General features: G+C 45.4%; 1 protein-coding gene across 1 annotated transcript in view; it reads left to right on the top strand.

Annotated features, from left to right (window-relative positions):
- CHRM2 (cholinergic receptor muscarinic 2) overlaps positions 1 to 25,312 on the top strand; it is a 145,408-nt gene that overhangs the window by 19,329 nt on the left and 100,767 nt on the right. Inside the window, exon 3 of the mRNA XM_035127737.3 lies at positions 10,447 to 10,585. The gene's annotated coding sequence lies outside the window, so the exon portion shown is untranslated. The remainder of the gene's footprint in view (positions 1 to 10,446; positions 10,586 to 25,312) is intronic.

Here is a 25,312-nt window from a genome sequence, read left to right as displayed (position 1 = left end):
ATTTGAAGATGGCTATCCTATCTCCCTATGGTCTGAAGCTCAACATCAAAAAAACCAAGATCATGGCACTGGTCCCATCACCTCCTGGCAAATAGAAGGGGAAGAAATGAAGGCAGTGAGAGATTTTACTTTCTTGGGCTCCTTGATCACTGCAGATGGTGACAGCAGTCACAAAATTAAAAGACGCCTGCTTCTTGGGAGAAAAGCAATGACAAACCTAGACAGCATCTTAAAAAGCAGAGACATCACCTTGCCTACAAAGGTCCATATAGTTAAAGCTATGGTTTTCCCAGTAGTTATGTATGGAAGTGAGAGCTGGACCATAAAGAAGGCCGATCGCCGAAGAATGGATGCTTTTGAATTATGGTGCTGGAGGAGACTCTCGAGAGTCCCATGGACTGCAAGAAGATCAAACCTATCCATTCTGAAGGAAATCAGCCCTGAGTGCTCACTGGAAGGACAGATCGTGAAGCTGGGGCTCCAATACTTTGGCCACCTCATGAGAAGAGAAGAATCCTTGGAAAAGACCCTGATGTTGGGAAAGATTGAGGGCACTAGGAGAAGGGGACGACAGAGGACGAGATGGTTGGACAGTGTTCTCGAAGCTACGAACATAGAGTTTGACCAAACTGCGGGAGGCGGTGCAGGACAGGAGTGCCTGGCGTGCTATGGTCCATGGGGTCACGAAGAGCCGGACACGACTAAACGACTAAACAACAATCCTATCTCCTCTCAGTCTCCTCTTTTCCAAGCTAAACTTATTACCCAGTTCCTTCAAGTCTTTCTCGTAAAGCTCAGTTTCCAGACCCTTGATCATCTTGGTTGCCTTCCTCTGCATTTGTTCCAGCTTGTCAATATCCTTCAAACAAACAAACAAACAAACAAACAAACAAATTGAATGAAGAAATGCAGCAACATATTTATGGTCTCAATTGTCCTGGAAGTACCAATGTTATGCAGTATGTTGTGGCGATGTCAGCAAAGGAACCTGGGCAGTGGCTTTAGGCATTGCCCAAGGCCAAGCTCATCATACCAGCTTAATTTATTGCAGATCCACTTTTGATCCTGATGATCTGCTCCCTCTCCCCCCAGCAGTTTAACCTTAGAACAACCCTGTGAGGTAAGGTAGGCTGATGAGAGAGTATGGCTGGCCCCAGTCTGTATGAATTTTGGGACAGGCTTTCGAAAGAGAAAGGAAATAAACTGATCCAGAGACACCTGGTGCCAAACCTAAGGTTGAGAAAATGAAAACCTGAAATGGACAGATCCCTCCATGCCTATCTGACCCCCAGAACTGACCTTCTCTTTCACCCTCTTAGAGAGATGTGGGTGATATAATAATGAATGAATTGTAGAACAGTTTACATCATTTGATAGGCTCGCAATCACCCTCCAAGTTTTACATTCACCCTTAGCTGCAATAATTCCTTCCTTCTCTCCCTCTTCCATCCTTAATAAAATACTGGGGGGGGGGGCAGATAAGCCCCACATAGAAAGCCTATCAACATGGGGGGATGACTCTTTCAAATACGGTATTTGCCAGTAATTGGGGGGGGGGCACCTAGGCCTCTAGGAATTGGCTGGTATGCCTAGGAGTAGGACAATTCAAGAAAGCAGAATGATGCATATGCTATGGTAATATATCAATAGAATCATAGAATTGTAGTCGGAAGGGACCACAAGGGTCATCTAGTCCAATTTTTTCCCATGGTGGGGCTTGAACCCACGACATAGTTGAAATATTATGCTGACATGCAGCAATGCCTCAGAGCCGTCGTGACTGTGGCCGTGCCTTGCCTCGCCCTCGCCCACCCTGCCACCCCCTCTCGCCTGCCCGACCCTCTCGTCCTCTCCAGCCAAGCAGGGTAGCCGCCGCCGCTGCCAGCCCCAGAAGCACAAGGTGGCCGCCGCCGCCACGATGTCGTCGGGCCCGCTGGCCCTGTAGCCCCACCCATATTTCCACTTCGTGTCCCCTCCCATGCCTTGGCCCCGCCCCTGAACGACCATGGCTTGCCCCCCCCCCCTAGTTTTGATCCTGGCTGCGCCCCTGGAGAGCTGGAGAGAGAGAAGAGAGAGAGAGAGAGAGAGAGAGAGAGAGAGAGAGAGAGAGAGAGAGAGAGAAAGAAAGAAAGAAAGAAAGAAAGAAAGCCCTCCATATCTACGTGCCCTTTGCTGTAGCTAGAAGGAGAATTAATAATGCACAACTAAGAGGGTATTTGCACATAGGCTCTATGTGTACAGCTGATCAGGCTGAAGAAGTATTCTTGTCTTGGTTTATAACAGTGCAGAATTCAAAAGGGTTTCATCATAGAGTTGAAGCCCTGTCGTGTCTTGTTTACCACCCACCTGCCTGCAAGGACTCACTCTCGCACTTCTTCGTCCTTGAGGTTCTTTTTTCAAACAAAAGCCCGAGATGGGAGGAGAGAGAAGCATCTCTTCTGCCCCCACGCCATCCTGTTACTTCTCGAGCACCAAGGAAAGTATTTGAGACGGGGTGGGAAAGGTTTGGAGGCTGACTGCAGGGAGAACCAGCAGTGGCTGGTACTTATTGGGAATGATGGGGTGGAAGGCAGGGAAGTCAGCAGTAGGTAGAGCTAACAGCAGGCAGAGGTGGAGCCAACAGAATCTAATAGCAGGTGGAGCTGGAGTGAATCAAAGGTGGAGCCAGGGCCAATGACAGGCAGAGGTACAGCCAATGACAGGTAGTGTCAGCTGATTCTTAGTTTTGTCCCCACCCTCCTCCTCTACAAAGGCTGACTCTGAAACTAGGGAGGAGGAAATTGGCAGGCAGTGCCACCCCCTATAATTTTAGCTAAATAAAAAGGCAGGCAATTGAGGGCTTGGTGAGGGAAGATGGTTACTGGAGCAGTGTCATACAGTATCTGCCTTATTGGGCCAGCCTCCACTGGGAAGGGCATTACCTCTTCATTGGGTTGGATTGAAATCTAAGGCAGGGAAGACCTTCCAGGGTGGGGATGCTTGCCTTTTATTTGGGGCAAGCTTTATGGAGCCAACGAGACACCTTATTTCTGAGCCAGGAAAGACAGCATTTGGTGACATCGCTAGCCTATACTTCAATCAAACGGGACTGGGGAGGGAAGTATTTGGGGGCGGGGATGCAAAAAAGGGGGTCTGATTTTTTTTTTTGTTCTCTTACTTCCCTTACTCATTGCCTGGCAATTCTCCGTCTCTGTCCCAGCGGCATCCTTTGCTACCAGTATGTCCGCTTATATGGCTTTAATGATGCATTCAGAGCTGGCTAAAGCTGTCAGAGTGACATTAAAGGGGAGGCCGAAGTCAATCTGTGCGCTATATTTAACCTGACACTGTCAACTGAGGGCTGGCACTTGAGCCTCTGTGGCAAGAAAATAAACCGGGCACCTCACTTGTGACCACCCTCCCTATCTTCACAAACACTTAGAAGTCCTTTTCTCTTCTTTTCGCATGGGAACAGGGAAGACGGAGAGGAGAATCTTATAGGTAACACCAGAGCTGGGCGTCCAGTATGCTTCTGACATTAATGATAACTGACCTGTTTAGCTGTCGTTAGGGAGGGAGAAGACTGGAAGGGCTCTCTGTTCAGTTTTCATTAAAACAAACGTAATTTGCCAAGGCTCATCCACTGGGAGGGAGCTTAAGAGGACTCTAGCAGAGAAGTCATAGCATGAGAGAAGAAAGCTCTTTCAAGAGGAACTTCCAAATGTTTTATCTGCCCTGTGACCTCAAATCCATCAACATGCAGCAAGAGGTGGAGGTGCCCTGATCTCTTGACCTTCCAACTGATAGCAAGAAAATTGAGCATTACCAACAAAAATGTGTCCTTACCCCCTCTGACAATGTCCCCATCATGCGATGAACCTTTTTCTTTCTTATTATTTTATTTGAAAGGCTGTGCTTCCCCTGCTGTGATTGTACAATGCACACATTTGTGGCGTATTTGGGGGGTGGGGGTGGGGGTAAGCTTCATCAGTTTCACAAAGCTTCATCAGTTTCACAAAATCTGCTCTCTCTTAGCAACTCTGCCACCCCCAGCTGCCTGTAGGTCCCCTACACAAGAGGCTGCCTTCTGCTGAGTCAGAACATTGGTCTGTCTAGCTCAGTATTGTCTCCTTGTCCATTCTGACTGGCACCAGGTCCCTAAGGTCCAAGGCCTGCCATGCTGTTCCAATAATAGGGATAGGTGAATCTGTCAGTTTCTCTCTCTCTCCCTTTCTCATTTCCCTAGTCTTAAGCTCAGTTCACCACATTTCCACATCTGTTTGCAAAGCCTTCGTGAAAATTCAGCAGCATTTCAGTGCAATTTTTGCCTAACATTCATCATTTACCATGCAGTTTTACCTAATCTGCGCCTCTTTGCAAACCTGTTTTCCTTGCTGTGATGCACAATTGCATGTTACTTTCATGCATGTGTGCATTTTAATAAACACTTCAAAGAATGGCTACATCTTCACAATCATTACTTAGCTGGACTACTGCATTGCAATAATTCACAGGAATGAACATTGCAAAGAATGACCGTGTTTTGGTTCCTGTGGGTTTTGGGGTTTTTTAAAGTATGAATTAGGAAGATTGCATTTCAATGGAAACTCGGTCAAATTCAAGGGTTGGGATACAAGACCTGATTCATGTGGAGCACACACATGAGCTGCAGACTGTTTTCCTACCTTAAAGAAACCCATTTTTCCTTGTGGGGAACATAGAAAGTTGGCTTACACTGAATCAGACCAGGTGGTCCATCTAGCTCAGTATAACTTACACTGACTGGCAGAGGCTCTCCAGGGTTTCAGACAGGTTGTCTCTCAGTCCTACCTGGAGTTGCCAGGGATTGAATTTGCATACAAAGCAATGGTTGCCAAATAAACACAACAGGAGGATACTTGCAGGAAGAGGACGTGGTGTGAGATGCAGCTTCAGACACACACACACACACACACACTAGCTGGCCCGGCCACACATTGCTGTGGCTCATCCCTGTGATTCCCCCCCTGTCCTGATCCATGATGTATCCCGTCCCCTCTTCCCCCCACCCCCTGGGTCATCCCTGTGAGTGGCCCCACCGTGTCCCAACCCATGAGCTATCCCGCCCCCTCCTCCCCCCACCCCCGGCTCATCCCTGTGATTCCCCCCCACCCTGTCCCGACCCATGACATATCCCACCCCCTCCTCCCCCCAACCCCCACCCAGGCGAGTCCCCGCTTTCATTCGGCCTAGTCTGTAAAGGCGAGCTGAGGTGCTGTGGAGAGGGAAGGCTTTCTAGCTGCAGTACCAGTGTAGCTGCCGATAGAGGGTGAAGGTTTTGTAGCTGCAGTACCAGTATAGCCGCTACTAGAGGGCGATGTTTTGTAACCTGGTTCTTTCCCCAGCATGCTCGACAGGGTCTCCTGGCTGACTTTTTAGGTCCTAAAAATTGGGTTTTAGCTTGCACATTTGTATATCCCATGTAGCTAGGAACACTCGCATAGTGGCATGTGACGTTGTGTCCAAATTCCATCGCTATTGCTCAAGTGGTTTCAGTGACAAGTGGAAACCAACGGACATGGCTAGTATGTATATATATGTATATATATATATATATATATATATATATATATATATATATATATATATATCGATGTCAGATTTCGATATATAGATCAATATATAGAAGATTTGTTTGCCACAATTATTTATTTAATTAATATCTATTCTATTTGATTATTTGTTACCTTTCCTCCGAAGAACTCGCGGTGGTCCTCCCTCTTCCTAACGTATCCTCACAACCAGTGCTTTTTTTCTGGGGCGACACAGGGGTATGCATACCCCTAAACATTTTGTGAATCTAAGTTTGGCCTCATTGAGGGGCAGCATTTCAATATGAGTAGGAAAATGAGAGTACTGCTAAACTAGAGAGAGAGAGAGAGAGAGAGAGAGAGAGAGAGAGAGAGAGAGAGAGAGAGAGAGAGAGAGAGAGAGAGAGAGAAGCACAAAGCACTGCTCAGGGCAACCCTAAGAGGTTGTTTAGGCTGAGGGAGGGTCAATTGGTCCCAGGCAGTGTTATTTTTCTAGAAAAAGAGGTGCTGAATCTCACCGTGAACAACTCCCTCGTTCTCTTAAGGATGCCAATGGCACCCACCTGAGAGATGCCTGAACCCACTTGAGAGGGGCTGGAACTGAATGGGGATATGAACCTGGGACATCTTTACCAGTATTTCTCCCATCAACAATATATTGGCTACAGTTAGGGTCAACTGAACATTGAGTAGGAGTTGTTGCCATTGAAGTTGTGGTTAGAGTGTTGGTCTAGGACCTAGAAGGCCAGGGTTCAAATCTGCACTCGGCCGTGATGAAACTCACTGGGGAACATTGGACCAGTTGCTGCCTCTCAACCTAACCTTCTTCACAGGGTTGTCTCCCAGGTCCTAGCCCGACACTTCAACCACCGTGCTGCACTATGCCACATGGTGTCTTCCCCATGAGAACTGAATTTGTAGCTTTTCTATTCTTTTAAAGTTGCATTGGAGGCAACCGTCTGGAAAGACTCTTCATCGGTTCAACAGCAACATGCAGATTAGAAGGTTGCAATTCACCTTGGGAGATTTACCGGTAATCCCTTCTCCTCCTTGTCCCCCTGCCTGTTTATGCTGCATGTTTGAGTCAACAAATGTCTTTTCTTCTGCTGCCATGTGTCACCCCTTCATGCAGATTGTGGGAATGTGTACGCCCAGCAATCACATTTGTGTGGGAGAGACCGTGTGTTCCTCTGGAACAGTTTCTCGGTGTCATTTATTTGCTTTTTGGCAGTTGCTCAGCTATTTGTTCTCACCTTTGGATCGAAGGTCATGTAACTCAGCGCCTTAAGTCTGATTAACATTGCATAATTAAAAAATGGGGTGGGGGAATGCCAAAGCCAATATATACAATCTGTATAGACCAGGCATCCCCAAACTGCAGCCCTCCAGATGTTTTGGCCTACAACTCCCATGATCCCTAGCTAACAGGACCAGTGGTCGGGGAAGATGGGAATTGTAGTCCAAAACATCTGGAGGGCCAAAGTTTGGGGATGCCTGGTATAGATGGTCTGTATTATGCTGTTTATTTGCCGGTATTTATAGTGGGGCAGTGCACTTTGCAGAATGGGAGAATCAAGCTGACTTAAGCTATTTCTTCACAGAGCAGTTACAGGTAGGTAGCCGTGTTGGTCTGAGTCGAAGCAAAATTAAAAAATTCCTTCAGTAGCACCTTAAAGACCAACTAAGTTTATTCACAGAGCAGTCTTTATTTATTACTTTTAAAGCACACCTTTCTTCCAAGGAGCTCAGGGTGGCATACAGGGTTCTTCCCCCCTCCCCTACCATTTTATCTTCATAAGAACTCTGTGAGGCAGGTTAGGCCGAGAGACAGCAAGATCACCATGTGAGCATCATGGCTAAATAGGGATTCAAACCCTGGATTCCCAGATCCTAGTCCAGTGCTCTAAGTGCTACATCACAATGGGAACCACCCCTGCTCAATGTTCAATTGGCCCCAACTGTTACCAATATATTGTTGATGGGCAATTTAGGAATCAATTTAAAATTCTTGGGAGGAAAAATCAGAGCTTGTTTGGCAGCAGGAGTTGTTTGTTTGTTTTTAAAGTAAAAATATTCCTGAGCTGCTTTCAGATAAAACTGATGAGACTTTGCACATCCCTCCTTTTTTTTTTTTTTTGTAGCTCTGTTTCATCCTCAAATTGTGGGTCAGGGCCACCATGCTTAAGTTAACATAATATCCACTTGTAATGGTTTGGGTGGGTTTCACGGACAAGTCAGAGATTTTCCAGAAGGTCGGCAAAAATGCCATCACAGCCCATTGCGAATTAGAAAAGAAACAAACTGTTCTTTTGGAAGGTCTTGGCAGTTTTCTCAAAACTATATCGAGAAGCTGAAATGGAGCATTGGAAAGGGGACGAAAAGTTAGGCTGTGTGATTTATTCATTATTTCCTAAAACAAGTTCCTCCATATTCCATCTTGAGCAAATTGAAGAGCTGGACCCAGGAGTGAAAAATGGTGTGATTTTTTTCAAATCGCCCTGTAGAGACGAATGGATGTATAACTTACGGGACTGCACTTCAGCGGCTGGCAAAGGTTAACATCTTCCTCCTTAGGGGGTGGGGGAGGAAAGGAACAAGACCTTGTTTTACCATAACTTGGGTATGATTCATACAGCATTGGAATGAACAAAAGGGAACAGCAGCACAGTGCAAAGAGTCATGTTGCTGGCTTGTAAAAATGATATAATAGTTCTTCTCGGTGAATGTGAAATATTTTAATTGGGAACCTTGTCAAGCATTCTTTTGCCGGGTTCGGTAACCTTTGCCGGCTGAAGGGCCACAGTTCCTCCTGGGCAACCTTCTGGGGGCCACATGCCAGTGGCGAGTAGGATCAGAGGCAAAAGTGGGCAGATCAACATATGTAGATGTCACCTTTGTACAGTATGCTAGTTTCTATACTCTTCCCTCTTTATCTTTTGTCCAGGTGAGCAAGAGGCATTAACAGAGTTCACTAACACATTCTAGCCAGGCAAAAAACTCTCTGAGAGGCTGCCAAGGGGGGCCTGGGCAGAGGGTCTGTGGGTAAGATGAGGGGAGAGCCCTATGAATCAGAAAGAGAGGCAAGAGTTGTGGAGTGGACATTCCTAGTTGGTGCATGAACCATAGCTACCTGTTGAATCTCTGTATTTTTTATATGACAAATGTATGTGTGCATTGTCCTGCTTTTCACAGAATCATAGGATTGTAGAGTTGGAAGGGACCCCGGGGGTCTTCAGTCCAAGCCCAGGCAGGAATCTCAATTGAAGCATCCATGAACAGCTGGATAGTTCAGTCAGTAGAGCATGAGACTCTTCGGTGGAATCTACACACATATAAAAAGCGCTGTGAAAATGCTTTTTTTAAAAAAAACGTTTTGAAAAATACACTGATTTTTGCATAGCTCACTGTTGCCATCTTGTGTCACGTTTGCATGTTGAACTTTGCAGCACATTTAAAATGTTTTATTTGCAGCTGTATAGCTGAGTCCCAGGTGAGGGACCCAGGTGGCGCTGTGGTCAGAAGGTCGACGGTACAAATCCCTGTGACGGGGTGAGCTCCCTTTGCTTGGTCCCAGCTCCCGCCAACCTAGCAGTTCGAAAGCACGTCAAAATGCAAGTAGATAAATAGGAACCGCTATAGTGGGAAGGTAAACGGTGTTTCCATGTGCTGCTCTGGTTCGCCAGAAGCGGCTTAGTCATGCTGGCCACATGACCTGGAAGCTATACGCCGGCTCCCTCGGCCAATAATGCGAGATGAGCGCGCAACCCCAGAGTCGGTCACGACTGGACCTAATGGTCAGGGGTCCCTTTACCTTTACCTAGCTGAGTCCTTAATCTCAGGGTCGTGGGTTTGAGCCCCACATTGGGCAAAAAGGGTTCCTGCTCTGCAGGGGGTTGGACTAAATGACCTTTGTGGATCCTTCCAACTCTGCAGCTCTATGATTCTATAAAAGATGGCCATGCAACCTTTGCTTAAAAACCTCCAACTCTGTCCACACTGATAATGGGCCTAACAGGAAATCCACTATGGTGGCCATCACTGCCTCTTCTGAGAGCAAGTTCCATCGTTCGGCTATGTGTGAAGAAGTATTTTATTTTGTCTGTCCTGAATCTTCATGTATTTGTCTTCATTGGATATCCCCAATTTCTTGTCTAATGATAGGGGGGGGGAAATCTGCCCACTTTCTCCATGCCACATAATTTTATAAACTTCCACCATGTCACCCATCTCTTACTTGCCTTTTCTCTAAACTAAGGTAAAAGTAAAGGGACCCCTGGTCATTAGGTCCAGTCGTGACCGACTCTGGGGTTGCAGTGATCATCTCGCGTTATTGGCTGAGGGAGCCGACGTACAGCTTCCAGGTCATGTGGCCAGCATGACTAAGCCGCTTGTGACGAACCAGAGCAGTGCACGGAAACGCCGTTTACCTTCCCGCTGGAGTGGTACGAGGGCTGGCTCTAGGTAGAGTCCTGGTGGCGCAGGGCCGGTATACTGGGCTCTGCGCGGCAAAGCCGCGTGGAAGCCATGCTGCACCCTGCGAGGGCAGGGGCGCCGGAGCGATCTCCGCCCCTCAGCACCAGGGCGCGCAACCTGCTCAAGACTGCCCTGAGTGGTACCTATTTATCTACTTGCACTTTGAGGTGCTTTCGCACTGCTAGGTTGGCAGGAACTGGGACCCAGCAACGGGAGCTCACCCCGTCGCGGGGATTCGAACCGCCGACCTTCTGATCGGCAAGCCCTAGGCTCTGTGGCTTAACCCACAGCGCCACCCACGTCCCTTCCTCTAAACTAAAAAGCCTCAAATTATTGTATCAATGGTATGTTGCAGAATACGCACATACAAACATAATCCATCTGGAAGGATTCTTAAATTCTACCTTTCCCCACTTTGCTACAGGTGATGGCATCAGGAAAACAGGCGATGTGGCATTGCAGGAGAGCTGCATTCCCTTCATGCCTCCGGTTGGCTTAGAAGACGCTAATGTTACACCTGACAAGCGGCTAGAGCACCGAACATTGAACCCAAGTCTCCAAAGGTAAAGGAAGCTTTAAGTTCCTCTTTGATTCTAACTAGGCAAGTGGGATGAATAAAGATGAATCGCTTCCCCATTCGCTTGAATTCTTGCTGCCCTTCTTTGAGGGCTGGCTGGCTTGGCGCGTTGTTCGGGGGGGGGGGGGGTTAATACAAGGTGGCAGAAAACGTAACTGGGAACTCCCAGGAGTGCATTCCTGGCTTTTAAAAGAACATCTCACTGCAGCAGTCTCGAGGACAGCGTTTTCTTTCGTTATGTCACATTTCTTTCCCATAGCCAAGGAAGGAGAAATTATGATTAAGTAGCAATGGAAGATGATGAGAGTAAATAAGGCAAAAATCAATTACTTATTTTGATGGCTCACCTCCCCCCCCTTCACGGTTCACCCAATATATTTGTTTTTGGTTGTTTTGTTAATTAATGAGCTTTCTTCCTCCCACTGAGCACTGCTGCAAAGTGCCATCGCTGGGCTGCAGCATTAAGAAATGACATTTTTAAAGAATCATCTAATGATTTAGCTAACTTACTGTACTGGGCTACATAGATTTGGCTTTTGTGGGGAAAACCCCACTTCCTCATCTCTTTCCTCCCACTCCAAGCATGGCTCTTTTCCCTCTCTGAGCTAGTGCTTCAAACCTGTTCCTTTCTCAACATCCATGTGCCTGAGAACATAGAATTATAGAATTGTAGCGTTGGAAGGGACCGCAAGGCTCATCTAGTCCAAGTTCCGGAAGTGCAAGAACATGACAGGACTTGGTGTAGTCAGGCAGAGGCAGGGCTGAAAGAAGGTGAGATGGGGAACAGTAGCAGAGTCACCTTGTTGTTCAGATTAAGACAGCAGCTCTAACCCAGAAGTTTTGCTGTGGATTGCCCTTAATGTACAATTAATCTGCTCTGACCTATTGATGTTCACGAGATTTCCTTTATTGCTGGGGTTGGTTACCCTGTAGTAGAGTTTTGGATTTGATATCCCGCTTTATCACTACCCTAAGGACTCTCAAAGCTTACAAATTACAAGTCTACTGCTCTTAACCACTACACCACACTGCCTCTCAGAGCTTGGTGGTGACGCTCTACGAAACATCCCATGGATAGGCCTTATTGTGGGTCTGAGTCCAGACCAACCAGTTAGCTTTCTTCTAGTAGAGTATCTTGGTATTAAATGGCAAATGTAAATTGAGGAAGATGACTGTGTTTCAGGAGATTTCTCCACCCCAAAAAATATTTTTAAGGTTCTGGTCACTCCCCTTGCTCTTCAGCCAAGTTGGCCATTGATTAAGCTTTATTCTCTCAAAACATTGGTGGGTATCTTCTGTAACCATGCATGTTTGTCTTCCATTTCTGTGTCGACTTCTTTGAAAAATTCAATGACAAGGCAGCCTAGGTATTCCCTGTTCATTCTCGATGTGTGTGTACATCTAGGATACCAAGCATTCTTTATATCTGACTTGTTCGCCATGAAGTGTTTCTAACACATTAAGGCAGTTTCCCCCAAGCTGGTGCCCTCCAAATATTATTGGACTACAAATTCCATCAGTCCAAGCATAACCAATGGTCAGGGATGGTGGGAGTCGTAGTCCAAAGCATCTCGAGGGCATCAGGTTTGGGAAGGCCAGATAAAGGATTCACTCAGGACAGGATGTTATGCCATGCTGCAATGTAAACACAAATAAATGTCTATGTCTAGTCTGAAAGCTGAGCGTATTGTCTATCTCATACTTCCCGCTGCTACAGTACCTTAAAAGTTTTATGCTGAAGAAGTTCAAAGTTTGATCAGAGTTACAAAGAAGGTCAACAGCAGAGATCTGATTACCTCACCCATTTCCTGTCCTAACTTACTATCCAGTTAATAACTCACAATATATCCAGATCTGTATGTCAGCCAGACTGACCTCTAAGCCACCATTGGACTTTAATCTTTCCTTTATGGACTCAGAAATCAGAAGCTAATACTTCTCCCACAGAGAGAGAGGGGGGGGAGGGGATATTTAACAACAGAAAACTCAATAAAAGCCTCTGCGTTATGGAAAGCCTATTAAGTAAAAAATGTATTTTAGCCAATTAGCAAGGGTCAGTGAGTTATCCTCACAAATCTGGCAGCGGAGGAGCGGAGGGGGGGGGTGAGTTTCAAAGTAGTCAAAAATTTATTTAGCAACGTATTTTATATCCAGATCTGAGCAAATAATGGATCCTTGCAGCCAGATCATGCAACGTTAACTTCAGAGGTTGCCAACCTTTTTTTTAGCATACAGACACATTTGCAAAGTGGAGAGACTTCTGTGGCTAGCAGACACCGACCCACCCACCATGTCAAACACACCAGAACCTTTTCTACTGGCTACAAAAGAATGAATGCTTCTTGCATGCCTAATTTCAGTGAGAGGAGCAGCAGAAGGGACTACAGCTGTGGGCACAGGCCAATACCTTTGTGGGTGCATGTGTACCTAACTGGTTTGATGCTGGTGACTCCTGACCTAAGTTATGGCTTGGAGCTCCTTTCCTTCCTCATATTCTTCCATAGCAAATGAATCCATGGCTGGAGACAGTAATGCTACCGGAGACCAGTAGCAGCAAACCATGGGGTGGGGGGGCTGCTCTTGTGCTTGGACTTCCGACAGGTATCTGGCTGGCAGTGGCGGAGCAAGCCAATTGGGTGCCTGGGGGCGAGGCCAGCTACAGGACGCTCGGCGGGGCCCCCAAGGAGATTGCCTGCCTCCTCCCCCTCAGCCACCCTACAGCTGAGGGGGAGTCAGCGGACAGACCGTTTGGGGCAGTGTGGAGCCTGTGGGTGCCCAAGCCACCACGTCACTCCCCGGGAAATCCCTGTTTTTCCAGCTGTTCCTAGCTGAAAAAATGGATTTTTTTGTTTCCCCCCGGTTTATTCTGGCGTGGCGGCGCCAGAAGTCGCACTGCAGCCATTTTGGAACTGGGCAGAGCAGCATCAAAAGTCACTTCTGAGCATGCTCCGCCCAGTTCCAAAATGGCGGCAGCGCTACTTCCGGTCTATTATTTCCGGCCCGGTCCCTTATTTCTCTGACAGCAACTTGGCAGGTATGCCCAGGAGACATGTGTGGCTCGGGCACGCTGCAGGCCCCGCGGTGAGTGCCGCCCAGCATTTTGTCACTCCTCTCAGTCGTGACACCCGGGTGCGGCCCGCTCCCACTGCACCCCCCTTCCTCCGCCCCTGCTGGCTGGCCACTGTGAGAACAGGAATGCTGGCCTGGACGGGCCTTTGGCCTGATCCAACAAGCTCCGATTATGTTCTTAACATACCCCACCCATTTTCTTAAGCTCCAGAAGGATTGGGATACTCTGCCTTATGTACAATCATCTCTTGCTTTCTATCGCTTTTTGGTTTAGGAGTGGGAAATGCTTTTGTAAGCCCTCCATGCACATGTGACAGTGGGTGGGTGGGTGGGTGTTGCTGTTACCACTTCACATGGGTGGACTGACTCTCACAATTTATATAAAGAGAGGCTGTCTGAACTTTTGATTTGGAGGTTTGGGGAGTGGCCCTGATAGCCTCTCAGGGGCTAAATTACTTTCCCTGGCAACTGGGGAGCTTACAAAATTGCGACGCTACCCCTCCTTTGCAGTGTGTCAGGTCCAGGACAGAGGGTGTTCACATAATCAGTTTTCACATAATTTTCATACTTCTTGGACCTCTTGTTGAAAATGAAAAATTCAACATAAAAAACTTCAAACTCAGCCCATGATTGCATGTATTAGTTTGTTTGGTACTTAATTATATGCAAAGTGTGGTGCATGAAATAATACATTTTCTGGTTGCTACTAGTTTTGATTTATGCTAGACCAGAAGTGGGGAAACCTCTGGACCCAAAGGCTGATTGAAGCCTGCCAGGAGCCCTTATTTGACCCATGTAGCTGTTTTGGCTAAGCCACAGCCCTCATATATGATGTCAGGTGTGAAGCAGGTAAAGATGCAGCTTGGTCAAAAGAGACTTGCAAGTCCTGACAATCAGCTGATTGTCTGTGTGGGGCAAAACAAGTTGCCTGATGTTGTTGTGATATCAGGCTGCTGACAAGAGTGAACCAGTTGCACTGGAATGAGTAGGGTTTCATTTCATTTTGCCTGACAAACAGACTGGTGTGACTTTTCTCTGGGTTTCTACTTTACATTGTCGCTTAATAGGGGCTTGTAACTGTTTGTGAGTGCTGTGTTGGGGGCATCTAAACAGCTTGAGGTTGGCCATCACCAGTGTTTGTGTGTGTGTGTGTGTCTGTGTGTCTGTGTGTCTGTGTGTAAGACAGTTAGATAGGGATATGGTGATCACTCACAAGCACTTTTAATGTGATGGGGAGGGCCTTAGGTTTGTTGCTCGGGGTGGTGGGACCTACAGGCTTCCTTCCAAGGCCAACTATTCCATTTACCAGAATCTGGGCGCCTGGAGGTGGGGTCTCAAGTGGTTAAACAGTCAAGCCCTCTTCCCAGGGAACTCCAGGAACTGTGAAGGGAATGGGGTTCTCCTAACAGCTCTCAGTGCAGTGGTACCTTGAGTTACAAACGCCTCAGGTTACAAATGCTTCAGGTTACAAACTCCGCTAACCTGGAAGAGTTACCTCGAGTTGAGAACTTTGCCCCAGGTGAGAATGGAAATCGTGTGGCGGCACCGCAGCAGCAAGAGGCCCCATTAGCGAAAGCATGCCTCTAGCGAGAACAGTTTCAGGTTAAGAATGGACCTCCAGAACAAATTAAGTTCATAACTAGAGACACCACTGCACTTTCAATAAACAACAGTTCCCAGGATTCTTTTGTGGGGAGCCATGACCGCTTAAAGTGGCATGATACCGCTTTTAAGGCATAGTGAAGATGAGGTCCACATTGTAAGCGAGCATAACATGTGAGACTATGGAACACATTTACTGCTTATATCGGAGATGGAGAACCTGTGTACACTACCTCCAAGTGTCTCTTCATCTCTGGCCACTGACCATGCTAACTGGGTCTGACACGAGTTGCAGTCAAGCAACATTTGAAGCACCACTGCTGGTCCACATAGCTGGTTTACATTAAGACAGCCGTGTTAACTTGCGCCTTCCATTCTTTTTGGTGCATGAATAAATGTGTATGCACTTTCACTCTTCTGTCAAACAAAGGGCTTTTCTTTTAATCCTAAGGGGGAGGAATATAATAAACCTGGCTTCAATAAGCTCATATGCTTGATAGGCTTAATCCTGTGCAAGGTATTTGGTTATATCATTATCATTAATTTCATCCCTTGCTTACATTTACATAAGCTGAAATACTTAAAGTGTTATCATTTTTGTTTCAGAGGTCTTTTAAAAAGGATGTTTTGTAACAAACTATGTAGTTAGTTTGAAGATTTTGTAAATTTGATTAAATGTTTTAATTTTTTAAAAAATATATATAAATGTCTACCACAGATATGAAATGTAGAATATAGAGCAGCATTATTATTCAACTCAAATATTCAAAATTAATATTCGTTCTAAGATAAATGAGCTTTCTGAGATCTGATAAGATAGATGCTTGCCTGTGACACTTCATGTATTTTGTAAAAGTGCTGTAAGACACTATTGTCTGAGGGCTGCAGAATAACACATCTACTGTACTCTGCTAGAAAAAAAATAAGCAATGGTTATAGCTTTTTACCAGCCTAACTTTAGTTGTTTGAAGTGTTTTAGTTGTTTGAAGTGTTGAAATACACAAAGCTTTCTTTGTGGCCCAGGTGTTTGGTACAGAAATCAGATAAAATCGATTTACCTTCCTATACATCCAGACTTCTTGGCTTGTCATCTGATTGTTCTGAGAACAAAAAGAGGGTGTGTGATGTCCCCAAGTTGCAGTTTTCATTTGCTGTACCATTTCTGGGAATTAAAAAGAAAAAAGAAAAATGCTGCACAGAAAGATTGTTTTCAAAATGTCTACCTGGAAACTGAACAATGGCATGTTGAGAATCTTGGCAAACCTCTGTCTGATTAATGAAAATACACTTGGCTCCCCCCCTTTTTAAAAAGAATCTCTTGTCCAAGCTATGATGGGAGGAGGGTGTCTTAGTGGATCATTTTCATGGGCGAGCGCAAAATTAAATAGTCCACTGTTGCTTCTTCTAAGAGGTTTCAGAATAACACAATATTGGAATGTACATCAATATTGCCCCATTTTAAGGTTCACAGGCTGATTCACACTAGCGTGCACAAGACCCAGGGGGCGCATTTTCAAGACTCATAATGTCAACTTGCGCATGCCTATTCAGAAGCCTCATTCTGTTCAGTGAGACTTACTCCCATGTAAGTTTGGAAATGGATTGCAATGCTTCCTGCTATGTGTCTGACCTATCCCTGCGGATAAAAAAATGCTTGAAGTGTTTGTTGGGGGGCTGAAAAGCGGCCATTCTTGCGACTGGCACAAGTAACTTGTTGCTTTTGATGGTTGTTGCACCAAAGCCTGGCTGGTGTTTATTCCAAAGTCTCCTCCTTTTTTTCAGTGTTGCCCATGTGTGAGTCAAAGCTTGACTTAGGCTGGTTGTGTGTCTTACTTGACACAGGACAGTCTTCTGTTTGAAGGAGTCCTCTATTTGAAGGGCTGTCCCATCCAAGTCAACTCTCATGTAGGGTTGCCATATTTCAAAAAGTGAAGTTTTTGAGCTATTTTTAAGGACATTTGCCATAATATACACTTCTGACATTGGTTGCCATGCGTCCAGATTTCCCGGAGATGTCAGTGATTCCCGCCCGGACACTGTTTACTGCGGCCAAATCCTGGCTATGTCCAGGAAATGGCAACCCTATCTAATGATGAGGTTCTCCTAGAAGGGAAAGCCAAAGGGAGATGACTCACCTGATCACAGCCTTGACCACTATGGGGAGATGTATTATATTTCTTTTGAAAATTATAGTGATTCTATAATTTGGGAAAAGATTTGGGAAAAGCAAGGGGGCACACATGGGGAAAAGATGGAGGGGACGTTATGGTGAACAAACAGAAATTCTTGCACTGGGGAAGCACTTTGCTGGATCCTGCCTGTAGTAATGATTCCTAAATGTGTCACTCTGTGTCTAAATTGTTGTGTGTACGTTTCCTGCAAATCCATGTCAGTTTTTGTCCTCTTTCCCCCCAACAATGCTTAAATGGCCACCCTGAGTTGACTCCTCGTCTAGAAAACATGCACACACAAAAGCTTCAGGAGCATAACTCCCTGCTCAGGAACAAGAGATCTACAATAGATTGGAAGTGTCAGTTTCTCAGAGAAGAGAAGAAAGACGTGAGACCACGAGAGATCTGAAGAGTGATTGTGGCTTCATTACAATGGCTGCTTTGCTGCTGAAACAGGTTATTGCCTGTCACAAGTTGTTTTTATTTTCCAGCTGCTGGCTGGTGCAGGTCTTGTCCTGAAAATAAAAGCAATCCATCCTTCCCACCACCACCTTTTAAGGTTTTTTTTTTAATATAAAAAATCTCATCACTCTTCCTCTGCTCAGGGTTGATAGTGTCTTGTGCACCCCCCCCCCCAATTCAGCTTCTCTCCCTGTCTAAGATGGGAGTAAAATAAAAAAATTCCTTCAGTAGCACCTTAAAGACCAACTAAGTTTTTATTTTGGTATGAGCTTTCGTGTGCATGCACACTTCTTCAGATAGGATGTGCATGCACACTTCTTCTAAGATGGGGTGAGCCAGAAGATTGTGACTGTTTCCTCCAGGTCTGCCTACTGCGCTGCGTTAACATTGTGTTCTAAGCTATGGAGACAGTATAAGGCAGTGGTCACCAACATGGTGCCCGTGGGCACACGTGTGCTCACTGTGGCCTTACCTGGTGCCCGTAGGGTCCCTGCTGCCCACCCCTGCAATCCTTGCAAGAAATATTCTGTTTTGGCCCATGGAATAGGTTGTGGCATGTATATGGCTGCAAGATTTGCGTGGGGTCTGTGTCCGTTGATCCGCTTTGCAAATGTGCTCATGGATCCAAAAGGTTGGGTGACCTCATGTGTACAACACTGTACTCTTCAGCCAAAGCATGAGTGATCCTGAACAGATCAAATTCCAAAGCAGCAAGTGAAATAGTAATTTTAGATTAAAGGTAAAGGGACCCCTGACCATTAGGTCCAGTCGTGACCGACTCTGGGGTTGTGGCGCTCATCTCGCATTATTGGCCGAGGGAGCCGGCGTACAGCTTCCAGGTCATGTGGCCACCATGACAAAGCCACTTCTGGCGAACCAGAGCAGCACACGGAAACGCCGTTTACCTTCCCGCTGTAGTGGTACCTATTTATCTACTTGCACTTTGACGTGCTTTCAAACTGCTTGGTTGGCAGGAGCTGGGACCGAGCTAATTTTAGATTAGCTGTTCATTTATTAGAAGTGCTTATACCCTGCCTCTCCTCCCAGGGTAGGTAATGACCACCTTTAAAATCCAATCTATAAAAATAACCCAACTTTGGTTAAAATTGCAATAAATGAACCCCAACTTCAAAAATGCAGCACCAAACAATTTGTTTCCTTCATAGCAGTATGCCACATACAACTGGATGCCTGATGAAATGAGAATGTTTTGAGGTGGTTGTGGGGGGACAATCTGATCTCGGCTGGGAGTTCCATAAAGTGGGAACCAGCACTAGGAAGGTCCTGCAACACCATTCCACTAGGAAAGTGTCTAACCTGCATTCTGGAATTGGTTTTCTCTTTCTCCTCCTTCCCCCTCTTTGCAAGATGGAAGTGATGCATCAAGGTTATTGTACCGTTGCACACATGTGCTTCTATCCGGTGGTAAAGCATCAAACACCAAGAGAAACTTGGTACGACTATATCACATCAACACTGGTGTGGCGGAGGCTCATGTTTTATCCTTGCCCATTTGTGTGGCGCTGTGGGTTAAACCACAGAGCCTAGGGCTTGCCGATCAGAAGGTCGGCGGTTTGAATCCCCGTGACGGGGTGAGCTCCTGTTGTTTGGTCCCTGCTCCTGCCAACCTAGCAGTTCAAAAGCATGTCAAAGTGTCTGTAGATAAATAGGTACCGCTCCGGCAGGAAGGTAAATGCCGTTTCCGTGTGCTGCTCTGGTTCGCCAGAAGCGGCTTAGTCATGCTGTCCACATGTACCGGAAGCTGTACGCCAGCTCCCTCGGCCAGTAAAGCGAAATTAGTGCCACAACCCCAGAGTCGTCCATGACTGGACCTAATGGTCAGGAGTCCCTTTACCTTTAATATGGAAGAGGGAGATAGGAAAGAATTCGGAACCAGAGAAGGGGGACTTGTTGCCTTCCAGATGTAGTTGGACTGAAATTCCCATCATCCTTGGCCATTGGCCATGCTGGATGGGAATGGTGGGAACTGGAGTCCAAAAGCATATCCAGGTTCCCCATCTTTGCTGTAAACTGCTTGCAGTTTCCTGTGTACATACAAAATTCAGATTTTTTTTTTAAAGAATAGAGGATTCCAAAAGAATCATTGTCCTCCGGAAGCAATTCATAACTCTGAATTCTGATGAGAAGAACTTCAGAAGCAGTCATAATCTGAGGGAAGTCCCAGAGTGAGCATGCCAGAGGCTTCTGGCTGCCCCATTGTTTGAAACAGAATATTGGCTAAATGGGCCTACATTAGGTTCAGAAAAGGCAATTTCTTATGTTCTCATAATTATACTGGGATTTAGATTCGTTCTCCAGGCTATTGGCTTGGGGCCAATTCAGATGTTACATTATGAGCAAAAAGAGCAGAAATAAGAATTTTCTTCAGGGCTCTAGTGCCTTTTCCACTAATGAGCTAATATGTGAATCACAGAAATACAAAATTCACTCATGGTACTTCTGAGCTGTGAATATTCCAGTTCACACACCTAAATGCGTACAGCCTTGATGACTTACCTAAAGATACACGAGCAGCTCTCTGCTTTCTCTGAAAGGGGTTGAGCCTTTGTGAGTTTGACTGGCGCTACCATTAGAGAGAGTGAGGTGACTGCTTGGAGCAGCAGCAGTCTATGGTGATTCATCTTGAACCTCCCATCCATTTCCATCTGTTGCTACATGACCTATAATGCCCCCTCCCCCATCCTGCCTCAGGTTCAGCGAGGGATGCCAGTGTTACCTTCAACTGCCAGTTCCATTGTGGTACCATCTTGTCCTTTGCGTCCAACAGCAACATTTCTGGGGCCAGACCAGTGGCTATTAGCAATACTGGCTATGTTGTTCCTCCACTGTTGGAGGCAATATGCCTCTGTAAACCAGTGGCTGGGTATCACTAGTGGGGAGAATGTGGTAGGACTCAGGTCCTGCCTGTGGACTTCCTGTAGGCATCTGGAGACAGGATGCTGGACTACCTGGGGTCAAGTGGAAGGTGGAGGTGGCAACTCTGGATGCTCACGGGTGGAAAGAGCTCAGTGCATTATTGCTTTCACCACTTAATTTTTTTTAAATTATATTTATTGAGGGTTTTTTACAATAAAAAATACAGCGCAAAAATACAAAAATTTAGAAAATAGAGAAGAAGAAAAAAAGATTAAGAAAAACAAAAGAAAAAGCACAAAAAGAAAAAAAGAATAAAAAGAAAGATAATATCTTTAACAATATCTTGCCCCCGACTTCCCCGTCCCTCCCCTCCCGGGTCAATTCCATATCAAACTTCACAACTTCTTCCACTTAATATCTTGTATCCAAATAGGTGAACTGTTTCCACGGAAAGCCCATTGTGCTGGATGAGCTATGACCATTCTATCCCTAGGTTAGATTTATGATGGCTCATTCACATGTACAAGCCGCCATTGGGCGCTGCAGTCGTCACAGGATAGACATGAAGTTTGCAATTCTGACCCCGGGGTAGCTCTGGTCTTCCAGGAGGTGTTAGGGGTTTCATTCCCACTTCAGCCCCCGCTGAGGACCAGAGGTCTGCTACTACACTCTGCCAACTTCGTGCTTACCCTCTGGTTCTTAGCATATCACTTGCCACCTTGTCTCTTTGCACCATAGTCATTTCTTGTGCACTGCACGGTGGGAGCATGGAGAGAGCGCCAGTAGTGGCAGAATGTATTACCGGCAGAGGACAGGCCTGTTCAATCATGCAGGATAACATGTGAGGGCTACTGTGTAGAGGCACCAGAGCTTGTATGCAGACCCTTGTCCTTAATGTCCCCAGATGTACTGCCTCCCTTTCTCTCCTAAATATTTGTACATTGAGCATAAAGGTCTGCAGGGACAGTCTGACCACGTTTAGCTGAATGTGACCACAATCTTTCCTTTGACTATTTTCACGTGCATTGCACGATTTGAACCTCTACACATGTTTTTGAACACCTGAGTGGATTCTTTTTTGGGGGGGGGGAAGGATTGCATGGTTTCTTGAATCTGATTTGTGAAGGATCCAGGATTTAGATCTAAGATCCAAGTCATCCCAGTGTGGACCGATTTAGTTCTTGCCGAAAGCCATCAAGATATCAGAAGCATATTTCTCCTCCCTACTTCTCCCTTATAGTAATGAATAAGGTAAAGGGTAAAGGGACCCCTGACCATTAGGTCCAGTCGTGACCGACTATGGGGTTGCGCGCTCATCTTGCATTATTGGCCGAGGGAGCCGGCGTACAGCTTCCAGGTCATGTGGCCAGCATGACAAAGCACCACCTGGGTCATATAGTAATGAATAAGCTTTGTTTATTTCTTTCCCCACTTTCTCTGTAAAGTCAGGGAGCGCCCATGATTACATTCCCATTTAACAAATGAGGCAGTCTTCGTAAGCAGTTGATTTTCTCCAGGTTGTTGTCTAGAAATAATAAGTACAACCGTTTGTTCTTCAATCTGTCTTGCTGTTCTGTTGCTATCCTCCCAGCAGTCCCTAATTCTTTTATAACAGGGTGTATGTGTGCCTGTATTTTATCACTTGCAAAAATCCTCCGGTTTCAATTTCAGGTGTGAGACAGAAGAGGGAGAGAGAGGCAAAGTCAACATAAACAAGGTTTATCAAGTGAGCAAAAGTGGTCCGACCCCCCCATATGTCCCATCTCATACCACAAGACCCAGAAGCAATTACAATTACAGCAATTACATAAAATAAGAAAACAGGCATATGTGGTATCTGTGCATGCATGGTATCACTACAGATATAGGTAGTTAATCTCCATGGCTGCCGAGGGCTAGTGCCTTTGGGTCGATACTGGAGGGAAAAGAGCACTTTAGGGGGGTCTTGTGCAGGATCTGGGCCAGAGTCCTGGAGCCTTGGTTCTGCAGAGGATAGCAAGAGAAACAGCAACTGGAATATCTTATTCATCTTATTCAACAGCACTTCACCTGTTTTGTATTGGATATGTAATACAGTGTTTTATATTGCAATCAGTATTTTATATAGCTGTTGTGTATTGGATTTTAGTTTTGTGCTGTAAGCCACATTGAGTCTTATTTTAATAGAAAAGTGAGCGCTCTCTCTCTCTCTCTAAAATCTAAATTGATACATTTGCTTCTCTGCCAAAGGTCTCAATGTGCCTGGCATTCTATAATGATGACTTATAGTCTAAAGAACATGATATAAAATGAAGAAAAGCATGTGTGAGAAGAGGAAGAAAAGCACAGAATCAAAGGAGCGTACAACCATAGAATTGTAGAGTTGAAAGGGACCCCGAGGGTCATCTAGTCCAACCCCCTTGCAATGCAGGAATCACAGCTAAGAAAATCAGTGACCAGTATTTTCATCATTCTTCATAACGGCTAGAAAATGATCAGGTGACTTGACTGCTGATGGAGGCATTTCTGGGAGAGCAGAAGCCAAACATTTGTTGATTCTAGGTAGGAGGAGAATCAGTGAGTAGGAACATATAGTATAATCTCCTACAGGTTGTGAATGTCTCTGCCAGGGTTGTACCACAGGTTGCAAAGCAGCTAATGTTAGTTAATGAGTGTCAGCTGGAGTGCACAAGCAAGAAAAGTTCAGCTAGGTCATATATAGCAGTGGTGAGCTATTAGAAAGTATATTGTACCATTTCAATTGCCTCTAAAATGGGGCCGCCTCTGCCAAATTGTCGAAAATTTGGCAGTTCTGACCTTATGAAGGAATACTAGAATGCCTGGAAATGTCGTGCCAGTTGGATGGTAACCCTTATAGGCAGCAGAAAATGGTCCGAGTCTCACCTTGAAAGCCATGGGAAACAATGAATGAATGGAAGTAATGGAAAAGGAATGACAGAATTCCAAATCTGTTTTGAGAACGAATCTGATGGAAAGCAAAGAAATGACTAACGAACCTTATAACGATGAAAATGAATAGCATAACTAAATGCAGGTGGGAGGTAGAATGTGGCACACCCCTAGAAGAGGGGAGATAAAGTTCTGAAAAGAATGCCTTGCTTCTTGAAACAGCAGCTTATTCTTGCAGTCTATTTTTCTGGCATCAGCTGAAGGGAAATCATTATAGGGTCTCTGGGAGGATGCATCACACACACACACACACACACACACACACACACACACACACACACACACCATGGCTTACACTCCTACACAAGCAATCTTCTTTACTATGTTTTTCCTTTTGGGTTCAGGCCAGCTAAATATGCCTGCCGAAAACCCACTCGGTGATACAAAGAGTCAGCCTCTTGATTGTTGCCCTTTTCCTGTAATTTTAAAACATCTCCAGCTATCCTCTCACTGTAGCGAAGAGAACAACGGGCATGATTGGAAAATAGAGATCTAAATGAAACATACCACCTGCGAAGCTCCTCTTGCCCTACTGCCCATGCATAGGAGGGGGCTGAGGAATTGGCAGCTGGGACACACCCCACATTGGGAGCAGAAAAGGAGGATGTGCCAAGAGACTTGATCACCCCCCACTCTTTCCACAGTGATAATTTTTTCCATATTCATCTACCTTGAGTGGCAGGAAGTATTTAGGTGGCATTTTATGGCTAGGCATGGGCAAATCTGTCAATTTGGTTTCTCTGAGTTTCTCAGTTCTTCAATATAGTTCTCTACATTTTGTCAACAATTTTCATTTTAAAAATATATCAAAGCATCATCAGTATTTCAGTGCAATTTCCCCCTAATGCATACATTTTTATGCCATTTTGATTAATTTTGCAAGCAATTCTCATTGCCACAATGCATTTTTGTACATTATTTTTACACATGTATGCCTTTTTAGGCACAATCTTCTCTAATATATCCATTTTTGATTAGACAACTGCATTACAAAATTTAGGGAAGTGTGAATTTCGTAGAATGGCGGCGTTTAGGTTCACATATTGCTTTGGGGAGTGCAAATTAGTTAAATTTGCCTTTAATTGTGAACTGAATCAAATTTCTTCCCCGCCTTAAAAAAATAAATCTTAAGATGATTTAATTTTGTGTTGGGAAAATCACAGACAAGAACAGAGGGGAAATGGGCTTTAAACAGATTTATACACAGAATTTGGCAGTTTGTTCAAGATGGACTGGTGCTGTATTGAGCAGGAACTTTTATATTTGCACATGTCATTTAGTTGGAGGTTTGCTTCACAAAAGTGTGGGCTTTGAAGTATAATCGTGGGTTTTTTGTTTTTTGTTTTGCTTTGTGTGTTAGATAGAGAAGTGTGGATTATGTAGTTTGTCATTAAAACGTAAAGAAAAACAGATTTCTCCCATAGATTTCTCCCTGACCACTGATCTTGCTAGCTAGAGACGATGGGAGTTGTAGTCCAAAAACAGCTGGAGACTCAAGTTCGAGAAACACTGACTAGATGGATCAATGTTCTGGCTTGGTATAGAAAAGCTTTTTTGCTCCACTGCACTGGTGCATGGAGTGA

The sequence above is a fragment of the Zootoca vivipara genome, chromosome 9, assembly GCF_965207765.1.
Source record: "Zootoca vivipara chromosome 9, rZooViv2.hap1.1, whole genome shotgun sequence".
NCBI classification, from domain to species: Eukaryota; Metazoa; Chordata; class Lepidosauria; order Squamata; family Lacertidae; genus Zootoca; species Zootoca vivipara.
The sequence above is the reverse complement of the archived record's forward strand: the minus strand, read 5'-3'. Positions and strand labels throughout refer to the sequence as shown.